A 13,342-nucleotide genomic window follows, 5' to 3' on the forward strand; every position below is an offset into this window, starting at 1 on the left:
CTGATGCTCTCAAACACATTAAGAAGCAATATATTTAAGTTATGAACCTCAGTTTCTCTGATTTTGCTATTTATAGGTTTATGTTTGAGTAAAATGAACATTGTTGTTTTATTCTATAAACTATAGACAATATTTCTCTCAAATTCCAAATAAAAATATTGTCATTTAGAGCATTTATTTGCAGGAAATGAGAAATGGCTGAAATAACAAAAAAGATGCAGAGCTTTCAGATCTTAAATAATGCAGAGAAAACAATAAGTTTATATTCATAAAGTTTTAAGAGTTCAGAAATCAATATTTGGTGGAATAACCCTGGTTTTTAATCACAGTTTTCATGCATCTTGGCATCATGTTCTCCTCAACCAGTCTTACACACTGCTTTTGGATAACTTTATGCTGCTTTACTCCTGATGCAAAAATTTAAGCAGTTCAGTTTGGTTTGATGGCTTGTGATCATCCATCTTCCTCTTGATTATTTTCCAGATGTTTAAAATTTGGTAAAAAAAAAATAAATAAATAAATAAAAATAAAAAAATTCTTATAGATTGAATGACTTTGAATGACTGCAGAAAATTTTAAAATAATGAAAAAAAAACACTGACTTTACGTTGTGTCCAAACGTTGTCAAAGATCAGTTTGATGACTCTATATAGAATTTTTATTGGTCATCCAGCACAGCTGATACAGTCATTACCTACACTTGCTGTACAACATTACTGCATGAGTCAGTGATGAGCTGTTACTCTGTTACTCCAGCAGATCCGTACACGTTCGCTTATTTTCAGAGCGGAGAGTCGTTCCGTATTGTCACCCCACAATGGAATTCCCCTGACTCACCAAGCGCCGGGCTGCAGGAGGCCCAGCCTGTCAAAATAAGAGCGCCCCTGCCCCTGCGAGTCCCCGGCCCGTAACCGGAGAAGGCCGGCGCCCGTGATTTATGTGGTGTCCCTCTCCTGACAAACACATCCACACAAATGCTGTGAAGAAGCTTACTCATCCACAGTTATGACAGATCTGGATCAACTTTAACTCAGAGGACGAAATCTGAGGCGGCGCTCGGTACCCTATAAACCTGCCATAAAACAGCACTGCACTCGGACATGTGCATCTCCAATCAAAACACACGACCGCTGGCATGCCATCCTGTGCATCCTGTTAGCCAGAGAGCGGTCAGGCTTTATTATTTCACCATATAATTTATTTATTTATTAAATTTCAGAAATTTGTAGCATTCAAACTAGGCCTGCCATGATACTTATAGTACTGACCGATCATTAGAACTAGGCACTGCGAAAATAAAATAAAATAAAATAAAATAAATAAAAATAATCTTGGCAAGTTATATTATCTCATTTCAAGGTGATATATTTCTACATAAATTTGATATTTGACTATATTTTTTTTCTAGTGTAGGGTTTAATCCATCTCACTTAGATATTTCACCTTATTTTAAGGATTTTTCTCATAAGACAAGCCCAAAATGTCAGCAGTCAAGTTATTCCAATTTTTGTTTTAGCCAGAGAGTGGTCACACTTTATTATTTCACCATATAATTTATTTATTTATTTAATGTGCAGCATCCAAACTAGGCCTGCCATGATACTTACAGTACTGACTGATCGTTAGAACTAGACACTGCAAAAAAAAAGAAAAAAATGAATAAATAAATGAATGAATAAATAAATAAATAATAATAATAATAATAATAATAATAATAATAATAATAATAATAATAATCTTGGCAAGTTATATTATCTAATTTCAAGGTAAAAAAAAATATATATATATATATATATATATATATATATATTTTTTTTTTTTTTTTTTTTTTTTTTAAGAAAAAATTGCTTACCAGACTCTACATTTGAATATATTTTGTCCAGTTTTTGCAAATGGATTTTCTTTTTACAGTGCAATTATTAAATATCGCATTGTAAAAAGTTTCAATAAATGTGATATCATTACATCATAACCTGGCAAATCAGTTTTTTATAACTTTGTAGGTTAAAATATTAAGTGTGGGTTCCTTGACACCTTTACATCAGCAGTGTTGTCTTAATAATAGGTTTACATCAGCAATGCTCTGCTGATCATTACTTTATTTCAGCAGGGCTATTCTATTGACACATTTACCACGGCAGTGCTATTTTGACAATACATTTACCTTAGCAGTGCTCTGCTGATCATTACTTTATTTCAGCAGGGCTATTCTATTGACACATTTACTACAGCAGTGCTATTTTGATAATATATTTACCTTAGCAGTGCTCTGCTAATCGTTACTTTATTTCAGCAGGGCTATTCTAGTCACATATTTAGTTAAATTTCTACCGCAGGGAAAGGCAGTCAAGACTTTTGATAAACAAGCTAATGCTAAGTTAGCTCAGCGAAATAAGTGATGCTGAACACTTTATTAACACTGAGAAAGTGTTTAACTCCAAAATGCTAACATGTAGACTAAAATGCACAAAATCTGCTGTATACTGTAGTGCAGAGACACCAGGAGTATTGCTCTAACAAATGAGATCAAACAGAGGTCTATAGCTGAACGGTGGTCCAGAGAGATGGTGGCGGGGGAGAGGGCTAGTGGCTGCACCTGTTCCTGGGTGCCAATATATGACAGAGTGGAAACATGGAGTGTGTGGGTTCCTCTGGACTGCCAGTGTCAAATTAGGACCTTCACACAGTAGCAGCTCTAACACTGCTGAAACTGAAACGCTGATACTGTTCATGGAAGGAGACAAAATAAGCCCACCTGTCTACTTCATTAGGGCCTGCCTAAAATTCATAAATACTTCAGTATTTATTTATGTTAGCTGGTTGTTTCTGGTTGGCCTTGGATGTTTGAATTCACTGTATGGACACTTACTATAGAAAATACCAGCTATCTCCTGTTTGGATAGACAAAATGCATTAGGTGGATTAATTCGAATAAAGCTCATCTCAGTTCAACTTGCCATTGAAAATAAATATGTAATAAATTGCATTGCATTTTTAACTGCATTTTAACTGCATTGCCAAATCCAAGACCTAAAGGCAAAGCAGAAAAGGGATAGCAAGGCACTCAGTACCAAAAATGACCAAATTCTGAATATTGAAAACATTTTTTGCAGGTTTGCATGGGTTAAAAAGCCTATGGGCCCTAATTTAGCAACCTTTAGGTGAGCCATCAACCTTGCAGCTGGATTAAGGGCACGTCAATGAATCTTCGCTATCGTAACGACGGAATACGTACACCTTCCTCAACTCGAAATGCGCAAAGGGTATTTCATTTAAATTTAATTTCTTAATTAATCACGGGTGTGTTTCAGCGTGTTGCTTGCCATTTCCTTACAGAGCCAGATGATGATTTCTATTTTAATGGTGCATCTACCTGGATTTAAACAACTGTACTACACAACTATACAAATATTTATTGAACATTTATTGATATATTTTTTTGGTAACACTTTACTTGGATGGTCCATTTTATGGCCTTGTTGATGCTCAACTGACATTCAACTAACACTGAATTGAATGTCCATTAAATTTAACTTAACCCTATGTTGAATGTAAATTATTTAAAATAGAATCCAACCGTACACCTAACCCTAAATCAACCTTAACCCTTAATCAACCATAAAATCAAACCCTACACATAACCCTAACCTTAACCCTTAATCAACCATAAAATCTAACCCTAACCTTAACCCTTAATCAACCCTAAAATCAAACCCTACACCTAACCCTAACCTTAACCCTTAATCAAGCATAAAATCAATCCCTACACCTAACCCTAACCATAACCCTTAATCAACCATAAAATCTAACCCTACACCTAACCCTTACCCTAACCTTAACCTAAACTTAAAATCTAACCCTAAACCCAATCCTAAAATATTAAGATAAGCGTTTGGGTTAGAGTTGAATAGTTGAATGTCAGTTGAGCATCAAAGAGGCCATCAAATGGACCATCCAAGTAAAGTGTTACCATTTTTTTAAATGGAAGTCAATGTAAAAATATTGTGCTGCAGGTAATTTCTAAATTCTGGAGCATTTCTATCAGCCTATTCAATTTTTTATAAAAAATTAAACACAACATGAATAATAAATACCAGGCTCAAATTGTATCAAAAAGTGAAAAATGCAAAAGAGGCAAAAGTGAAGAAGCAATGTTTTGTGAGACAAAAATAATGTCAATTTAAATCGATGTAATTTCACTTAATAATAGTTGATGCCAGAATGTGGGCAAGACAGTGCAGTGCAGGTCTATGATTAGTGTGTCCCCACGACATATCCAAGGAAAACACATTAGCTCCCAATGACAGGGAATGAAACAGGAGCGGGGCGGTGGGCACAGCCTGGAATGGGAAAGGGCCTGCTCCATTTGGAGACAATAAAAGCGCGAGGCTGGGAGTGCATAGTTACATAAAGCATGGCATGGAGTCTGCACTGCTGGCAGTATCCGCTGAAACTGGAGAGACGGAGGCCTTGTGGGACCATACTTAGCACCTTACTCACTGCTGGCAGGGGTCTCGGTATGCGGGAGCGGGGTGCTGGTACGGTGGTCCGATACGGTGTGGTATACGGTACAGCGGTGTGGTAAGGGGGCTGCTGAGAAATGCCGGACCCCTGCCGGGCTCAGTTCAGAGTACTCATTAATTAATGTGAGAGCAACATAACCCACATTACCCCTCCAGCCATCCATAAACACAGAACCCGAGCCCCCCGGAGCGACCCCCAGCCCCCCGAGCCGAGCCGAACCGAGCCTAGAAGAAGGTCAGGTAGGGATGACTGCTCTCCTTTCGCCTCCTACAGCCTGAACCCTCTGACCACTGCTCGGCGGTGAAGCTCCGGAGCACAGATTGTTCTTTTGGCACCGCTGGAGGACTGTAGCTCGTAAGCGGATATGCACACGAGGCCTATCACTGCCAGAACAGACGTGCTGCAGGCCGGGGCTCTGCGCTGGCAGCGAGATGAAAACAATCCGGTGGAAAATTTCTGCGTAGGTATCTGGATCTGCTGCCAGATATGTTGTACACTTAATGATGTCAGTACTCTCTGGAGCTTAGCGGTGTATCGCCTGTATCGGATAACCAATAATACTGGGCCTTACCTAGCAACCCTGCTAAAGCGTAATTGAGCCCGTTTCTACAAAAAATAAGAAACCACTTAAAAATTTTGCTTTTTTGATTTTACTAAAAAAAAAAAACTCTAGAATATAATCAAGAGGAAAATGGATGATCACAAGCCATCAAACCACCAAGCTCAACTGCTTGGACTACTTTTTGCACCAGGAGGAAAGGCATAAAGTTATCCAAAAGCAGTGTGTAAGACTGGTGGAGGAGAACATGATGCCAAGATGCATGAAAACTGTGATTAAAAAAACAAAGGGTTATTCCACCAAATATTATTGGTTACTGAACTCTTAAAACTTTATGTACATGATGAATATGAACTTGTTTTCTTTGCATTATTTGAGGTCTGAAAGCTCTGCATCTTTTTTTGTTATTTTAGACATTTAAATAATAAATAAATGTTCTAAATGACAATATTTTTATTCAGAATTTGGTAGAAATGTTGTTCATAGTTTATAGAATAAAACAACACTGTTCATTTTACTCAAACATAAACCTATAAATAGCAAAATCTGAAAGAGAAACTGGTTCAGAAATTAAAGTGGTCTCTTAACATTGTAGTTTTGCTATTTAAATGTCTAAATGTCAAAACACATAAAAAAAACCCAAAATAGTACAAGCACTTACTGGAAGACTACACAGTTCTCACTGGAGTCTTTAAAGAGAAACCAGTCATGTCAGGTATGTAAGACATTCTGGTAACTGGTGCAGTTAGGAGAGAGGCATCCATAAGGTCACACAACACCTTCATAAGTCTTCCATGACAACTCACATAAACCTGCATAAACATTTATGAAGCCTTATTCCAACAAATACAGGCTGGCCTGAAGGGGACACTATGGGGTGTCAGACAAACATTTGATTATGTCAAAACTACAGTTCTATACGAGTTTATACAGACTTATTAGACTTGTTTCCAAAAGCCTTGTATCTAGATTTTGGCCAATGCTGACTTTTTAAAGGTTGAATCCAGCAGTTTTTATCTCTATTTCTTATTTTCTCCCATTTTTTCTACCAATTTGATTGTCCAATTGTCTCACCCATTCAGCTACTACTTAGCTGTATATCTCCCATCATTAGTGATGCTTCAACACGAGGACGGTGAAGACTAGCACATGCTTCTTCTGACACATGTGAAGTCAGACTCCGCCTCTTTTTGAGCTGCTGCAGATGCAGCATTGCTACGTAGCATAACAGCACAGTGTGCTCGGAGGAAAGCACTGCGACTCGGTTCTGATACATCAGCTCACAGATGCAGCCTTGTGCTGATCGACATCACCCTTTGAAATGATGAGGGGAAAGAACATCATATACCCACCCAGAGAGAGCAAGGCCAATTGTGCTCTCTCAGGGCTCTGGCAGCTGATGGCAAGCTGCATAACCAGGATTCGAACCAGCAATCTAGTCAATCTAGTCATTGTGGCAATGACTTAGTCCAGGTTTAACTCTTCTAAGAAGGCTTTTCAGAAGTTTAGGAGTGTGTTTATGGGAATTCTTGTCCATTCTTTCAGAAGCGCATTTGTGAGGTTAGACAGTGATGTTGAATGAGAAGGCCTGGCTTAAAGACTCTGTCCAGCCAGTAAAGTTCTTTCACATCAAACTCGCTCATCCTTGTCTTTATAGGGCTTGCTTTGTGCATTGGTTAGCAGTCTTGTTGAAACAGGAAGGGGTCAGCAAATTGCAAGAAATTGCCCAAAATCTTTTGGTATGCTACAACATTAAGAGTTCCTTTCACTAGAACTAAGTGGCCGAATAAAATAACCCCACACCATTATCATTATTAACCCTCCTCCAAACTTTACACTTGGCACTATTTCACTTCAGAGAACACGTCTTCCACTGTGTTCTAATATCACTGACAGTTGGCTGTGGAATATTTAGTAGTGAGTAGTGAAATTTCACGACTGGACTTGTTGTTGCTGCACAGGTGCTGCATCCTATCACACGGTACCACAGTGCTGGAGTTCACTGAGCTCCTGAGAGCCTGAGACCCATTTATTCACTAATGTTTGTAGAAGCAGTCTGCAGCGTGACTAGCTGCTGCTTCTATTATTATACACCTGTGGACATGGAAGTGATTGGAATACCTGAATTCAGTTATTTGGATGGGTGAGTGCATACTCTTGTATTTTACTGTTTTACTGGTTTGACTAGAGCAATGAGGGGGTTTTAAAATATGTATTATTTTTGCAAAGGAAAAGGAAACCATATGAGGTGTTTGCAAGAAAACAATGTTATTTATCAAACTCTAACAAAATAACTACTTCTAACCTAATTTCCTTCTCTATGTCACACCTTAGCCTGTGTCTGTCCAGTGTCTTTCCTTTTTTTGGTTCCTTCCTGCTCCTGTCCTCTGTTCTCTTTTGTTTACCTGTCACGTTTCCCAGCCATGTGCTACTGTTGTGTTTTATGTAATGTAGAGGAGGCAGGATGCAAGCGCAAGTCCATATTAGAAAAAGTAAACAAACAACAAAACACTACGGAATAATATAAAGAAAAGGTGACTGAAACAAAACACTATGAAACAGAGGATAAACTAAAAGACTTAAACAAACAAGCAAAAATAACAAACAAAAAAAACAAACTAAATAAAGCAAACCTGGAATACTGAAGACAAAAAACACAGCAGGTCTGAGGCTAAAATAAAACAGATATACAAGATCCGGACAGATTAACAGGACACGGTCAAGCAAAAAGCGCGACAGAGAACAAAGGAGCACATGGGGTATTTATACACAGGCACACACTAGGGACACCTGTGGACTTAATGAGGGGGGCGGAGTTACAAATGAGACAGGAGGGGTTACAGATGACAAGGCAGGGCTAAGGCGGAGACAAGACCAAAACACAACAGTAGCACATGGCTGGGAAACATGACAGGTAAACAAAAGAGAACAGAGGATAGGAGCAGGAAGGAACCAAAAAAAGGAAAGACACTGGACAGACACAGGCTAAGGTGTGACACTCTATCACATTATTTCCCTTTGACCTTCTTTTAGGCCTAGTCTAAAATGTTTTTTACCTTAAACTTCACTACTTTACTACCCTAAACCTCACTATTTTAAGTAGCTTTGGACAAAAGCGTCTGCCAAATGTAATGTAATGTAATTTAGATGCTATGCTGCCTTAGATGCTATACTACCACTACTGGAAACAATTTGATCAAAAATGTATAAAATTTAATAATACACACTTATTACTTATCTTAACTCAGTATATTTGCAAAGCATCGTGATTTTTAATGTTTCCCACTACAAGACAGCCAGCTTATCAGATGCTTCCTCAGCTAAGTTCTAATATTCTGTGATATTAAACAGCTCTTTGCTGGTTGAGGGAATGCATAAAGCTCTTGATAACCGTTATGAAACATCTCCAGGCTGTAATACTGCGTCTCGGGTTTCGACTCGTCTAAAGAAAACACTGCTCGATCTGTGGAATAGAGCAGAGCATCTTCGCTCATCTCCTCTCCGGACGCTCATAAACACAGATAGTGTGAGTTAGTGGGCGGCAGGCGTGGGGCTGTGTGATCTGAGTGGTATTGCAGTGATGATGTGGCATTGGCCGGGTGCCCTCGCTGGTTCTGCTGTGGTGCAGCAAGAACACCCTGTCCTAGGACACGTGGGGACGCAGGGACCGGGGGGACGGGGGGTGGGGGGGGGGGGGGTCCCAGCACCCTGCTGGGTCTGGAGACTTCAGGCCAAATGGTGTGCTTTCCTGTGACGAGCCAAGACCAGACACGTGCGGAGGATTCTGGAAACGCGACACCTCCAGTCCCGTCTCCTGCCAGGCCCAGCGGAGTAAATAGCATCTCCCAGTAACTGAGCTGGATATACACTATATACAGCCTGATGCACACGTTTTAGCACCACTGGTAAAATTACACGTCTGGTCTGTTTTAAATGTTTGTTATGTTTGTATAAGTCTGTTTTATGTTTAGAGGGGAAATTTGCAAATTGCATATATTTTGTGTTGTGTGCAACATCAGCTGTGGTGTGTGCAGAAGTAATGGCACAGTATGTATATTATGTATATCTGTGTTTTCCACGCTGTAAAATGTGAAGTTGATCTTACTTTTAAAAAAATGAGGAAACTGGTTGCCTTGAAAAAGTTAAGCAATTATAACTGTTATTTTCAAGTTAAGTTCACTTTATGCTTGCTATTTAAGTGTACTCAAATCATAGTTAAATCTACACAGTTTGAGTTGTTTCTACTTTAAATGGCCTGTAAATGCAAGTTGTTTTTTTTAAGTGTGTAAAACCCGATAAGTCGACTAAATACTAAACTTTTGTTGTAATCGATTACCTAATAAAATTTAAGTTCATGTAATATAATTTTTTAAGTACAGTGAACTTAACAAACACATATACATATATATTTAAAATTAATATTTTCCTGAACTTCTTTTTAGTCTTCTTCTGGTTTCATTCAACTATTTTTTAAAATACTCATAGAAAAGTAGATGAAAGAAAACAGTAAATTAATAAAAGTACTGAGAGCACAGCGAGAACACAGAGTTACTGCAGCTCAGTAAATGATGCTTGAGACCAAGCATTTTATTATAATATAATCTACAAGTTTACCTAACCTAGCCTGGGAGGAATCAATACACACTGATGCTGAGTGGCAGAAATTGGGGGACACACCCAGTATGCAAATCAACAGAAGCCAATAGAAAAGAGGCTGCCAATGGCAACAGACTAAACTCAGTTATTATAAGTTGGTTCAACTCAGTTTGAATGTATTTGTGCCCACAAATGTTCAACTAACTCAAAATAGTTGAGTATTGTTTAGAAATCTCCAATTTTATGTAAACAGTCTTAATTTATTTGAGTTCAAACAACTTCTGGGTTTACAGTGCAATAGGTCATATTGAGAGATTAATTCAAAATTGTATCTCAAATATGCAGTTTTTAGCTTATGTTATTTTTCCCCTGTCTGAACAAGAATTTCCCTTAGATTTTTTTAATATTATAAAATGTTTTTTTTTTTTTTTTGTAGAAAAAGTTTTTCCCCCTGTACAGGATTTACTTTTAGAAACAAATGTTTTAAATATATTTATATATTATATAAATTTAAATATATTTATATAAATATATATATATTTATATAAACTCCCTCAATATTTAAGTGGTTACATTTCGAGAGTCCAGAGTACTTATTCTTTACGCTCAAATGATTGCTATCTCCTCAATGTTCCCAAAATTCGCACTGAATTCGGCAAACGCTCCTTTATGCATTCTGCACCTGCTGCCTGGACTTCATTGCAGAGTACTCTGAAACTGAAGGAACTTATTTCCCTTAGAACATTTAGAAATTTTGTAAGAAACCTGGAATCAGCCTCTTATTGTTTCTGTTCATGTTTTGTGTGAAGGTCCTGTTATTCAACCATATTGACCCATCCAGACTGTATATTGTACATTACTGTTTGATTCCTTATTGTTTGATTCTTTGTTTTATGGCTTAACTGTGAACTGTCTGTTTTAAATGTTGAAACTGATGTTTAGGCTGCTGTCTTGGCCAGGCTTCCCTTGAAAAAGAGATCATTGTGTCTCAATGGGACCGATCTGGTTAAATAAAGGCTAAATAAAAAAAAAATAAATAAATATTAAAATGTTTTATTTATCAACCCTATTTAAAAATGTTTTATGCCATGTTATTTCTCTCCCCTGTACATGGTTTACGTTTAGAAAAAAAGGTTTAAAAATATTATGAAATGTTTTATTTTTAACCTTAGTGAAACAAGTAGCAGCCTTTTATGTTATGCTATTTTCCCCCGGTACAGGATTTACTAAAAAAAATACAATTTTTAAATGTTATACAATATGAAGAAAAAGTAGCAGTTTATTTTCCCCTTTATATGATTTACTCTTGTTTTAAAAAATGTTATAGGTTGTTATATACTGTATTATTGTTTAACCTTAGTGAAAAAATTAACTCATGTATGCTCAAATTTATTGTGCTAAATTGATCTAAAGTGCTAAAAAAGAAAAAAAATACTTTTAAACATATTGTACTTTGTTGTACAAAAATCAAACCTATTTTCATTTTGTTCTATTTTTCATTTTGTGAAACAATGGAACGACAAAAAAAAAAATAATAATAAATAAATAAATAGTCCAGTCTTTTTGTAGTGTGTTTGCTAGTATATTCACAACAAAGTTAGTCTCAGTATGTATATACATACAATTACAACTTAAATACAATTACATTTTTTTTCCAGTTGGGTACACTTATTAACAACATACTAAACAAAATATAATAACACATATACTGCAATCATTTGCACAAGACTCTTGTCTATGGAACGGGGACTGAATTCCTAATTAAATCATAGTGAAATGTCACAGGTTTTCATGGTGAGCAGATGACATTTTAAACTTCTGTATATAAAACATTAGTTAATTATAAAGCAGTTTTTGTTTGTGTGGTGGTGATATATGATTTTAAGAAGAACTGTGCTCTAGTTTTGTTGCTGTGCTGCTTTTCCATGACCAAAAACAGGGTTGCCAGTTGCTGCAGCATGGCGGGCACTTTCAACAGTCCATAAATCTTTACTATGATGATATTAATCCATATCTAAACCTCAGCAGCAGACGGCGCTGCACGGCCACCCAAGAAACAACAGCCAGACACTTCTGTTTGCTGCCGGTGTCATTTTAACACTGTGTCCTATATAAAACCAAATGTCCTACTCTAACCAAGTGAAAACGCCTATAAAGGTACTGAAAAAAATAATATATGACTTATGACAATAGTAGAACCCTTTCTAATGCTATATATACACACTGCAAAACATTATCATTATATAGTAACAAGTGAAATCCTCTTAATTGTAGTCCAATTTATTATTGATATTAATTATGATAGTAATACTGTAAGATGTATTAACTTGTATTTTATTTGCTTTAAGTGAGTTTATCTACTAAAAGTGCTTTATTCTATTGGCTGCTTATGTTGCTAAGCTAAGCTATCTGCTAATGGAATAAGAATAATAAACTTTCTGTAGATTAAATTATCACATATAACAAGTAATAATCATTTGGTAGGAAGCTAACAAAACTTAACAAAAAAAATATTTAAAAAATAATGTTTAGCATAGATTTAAAAAATATTTCTCTTGCCATGATATCAAATTATATCAGTTTTGGCAGTCTACTGTATTAACTAGTGATGCCAACTGCAATATATTATATTATAAATATCTAGATTAATCACATGTGTGTTCCGGGTTAGTACTGACAGCACTATTATTAACTTATATAAAAAGAACCACTTAAAAAGGAAAATAGACACATATGCTATGTTATATAGTCTAATCATTGCCTACCATTTACTAAAAATCTAACCTTTTTTAATGGTGTGAAACTGGTCATTTAAAACAAGTTCAGCACAGCTGTTAACTGAAAGCCATTCCAGGTAACTACCTTATAAAGCTGACTGAGAAGATACAGCCAATTCCTTGTGTTTTCAGTCATAGTTTGGGTGACTTTAGTATTAATCTAGAGTGCAAAACGTTTTAAACTTATGAAAAACGAACTAAAATGAATATGCATCCAAATGTTTTGTTGGTACTGTTTAAGAGGCAAACCTTTACAGAGAGTGTGTAAAATAGACAGTTTTAAATAGACAGAGATAAATAATAAGGAACAAAGTGCATTTTTTCCAGCAAACCCAATTTTTAACTAGATCTGACCCCCTCCATCCATTCAAACACCCTAAAAGTTGTAAAAAATTCCCAAATTTAACTAATAACACGACATATTAATTCTGCACAACATCAGACCACAGCCTGGTCTCCAGATGCTGCAGCTCTGCTCAAAGTGAGCTGTAAGCTGGACTGTGAGGATGTTTGCTTTGGCCAGACACAATTTCATCTAATTACCCTCCCACTGCCTTCCAACCCACCCCCTCAGCCAATGAGAGAACAAATATATTTTGTTACAACATTTAGATTTATGTGAAAGTTTCAAGACCTCTGCTTAAAATGACTCAGTTTTCTGATTTTCTATGCGGAAAGGTGAATGAATTCTCTACACATTTAAAATATGCCATTGTTCTACAGAATTCAGAACACGTTTCATCTTCTGGAGAACTCAATCACAAGCAGGTATCATGATCATCATCACCTGAGTGCTGATCTGTTTCAGCTGTTTCTCATTTAACCCTGTCCATTTAAAACAGACTATTTTATACACTCCTTGTAAAGGCTTTGTACTCAGTTCTCA

The sequence above is a fragment of the Astyanax mexicanus genome, chromosome 8 (assembly GCF_023375975.1).
Source record: "Astyanax mexicanus isolate ESR-SI-001 chromosome 8, AstMex3_surface, whole genome shotgun sequence".
Classification (NCBI taxonomy): domain Eukaryota; kingdom Metazoa; phylum Chordata; class Actinopteri; order Characiformes; family Acestrorhamphidae; genus Astyanax; species Astyanax mexicanus.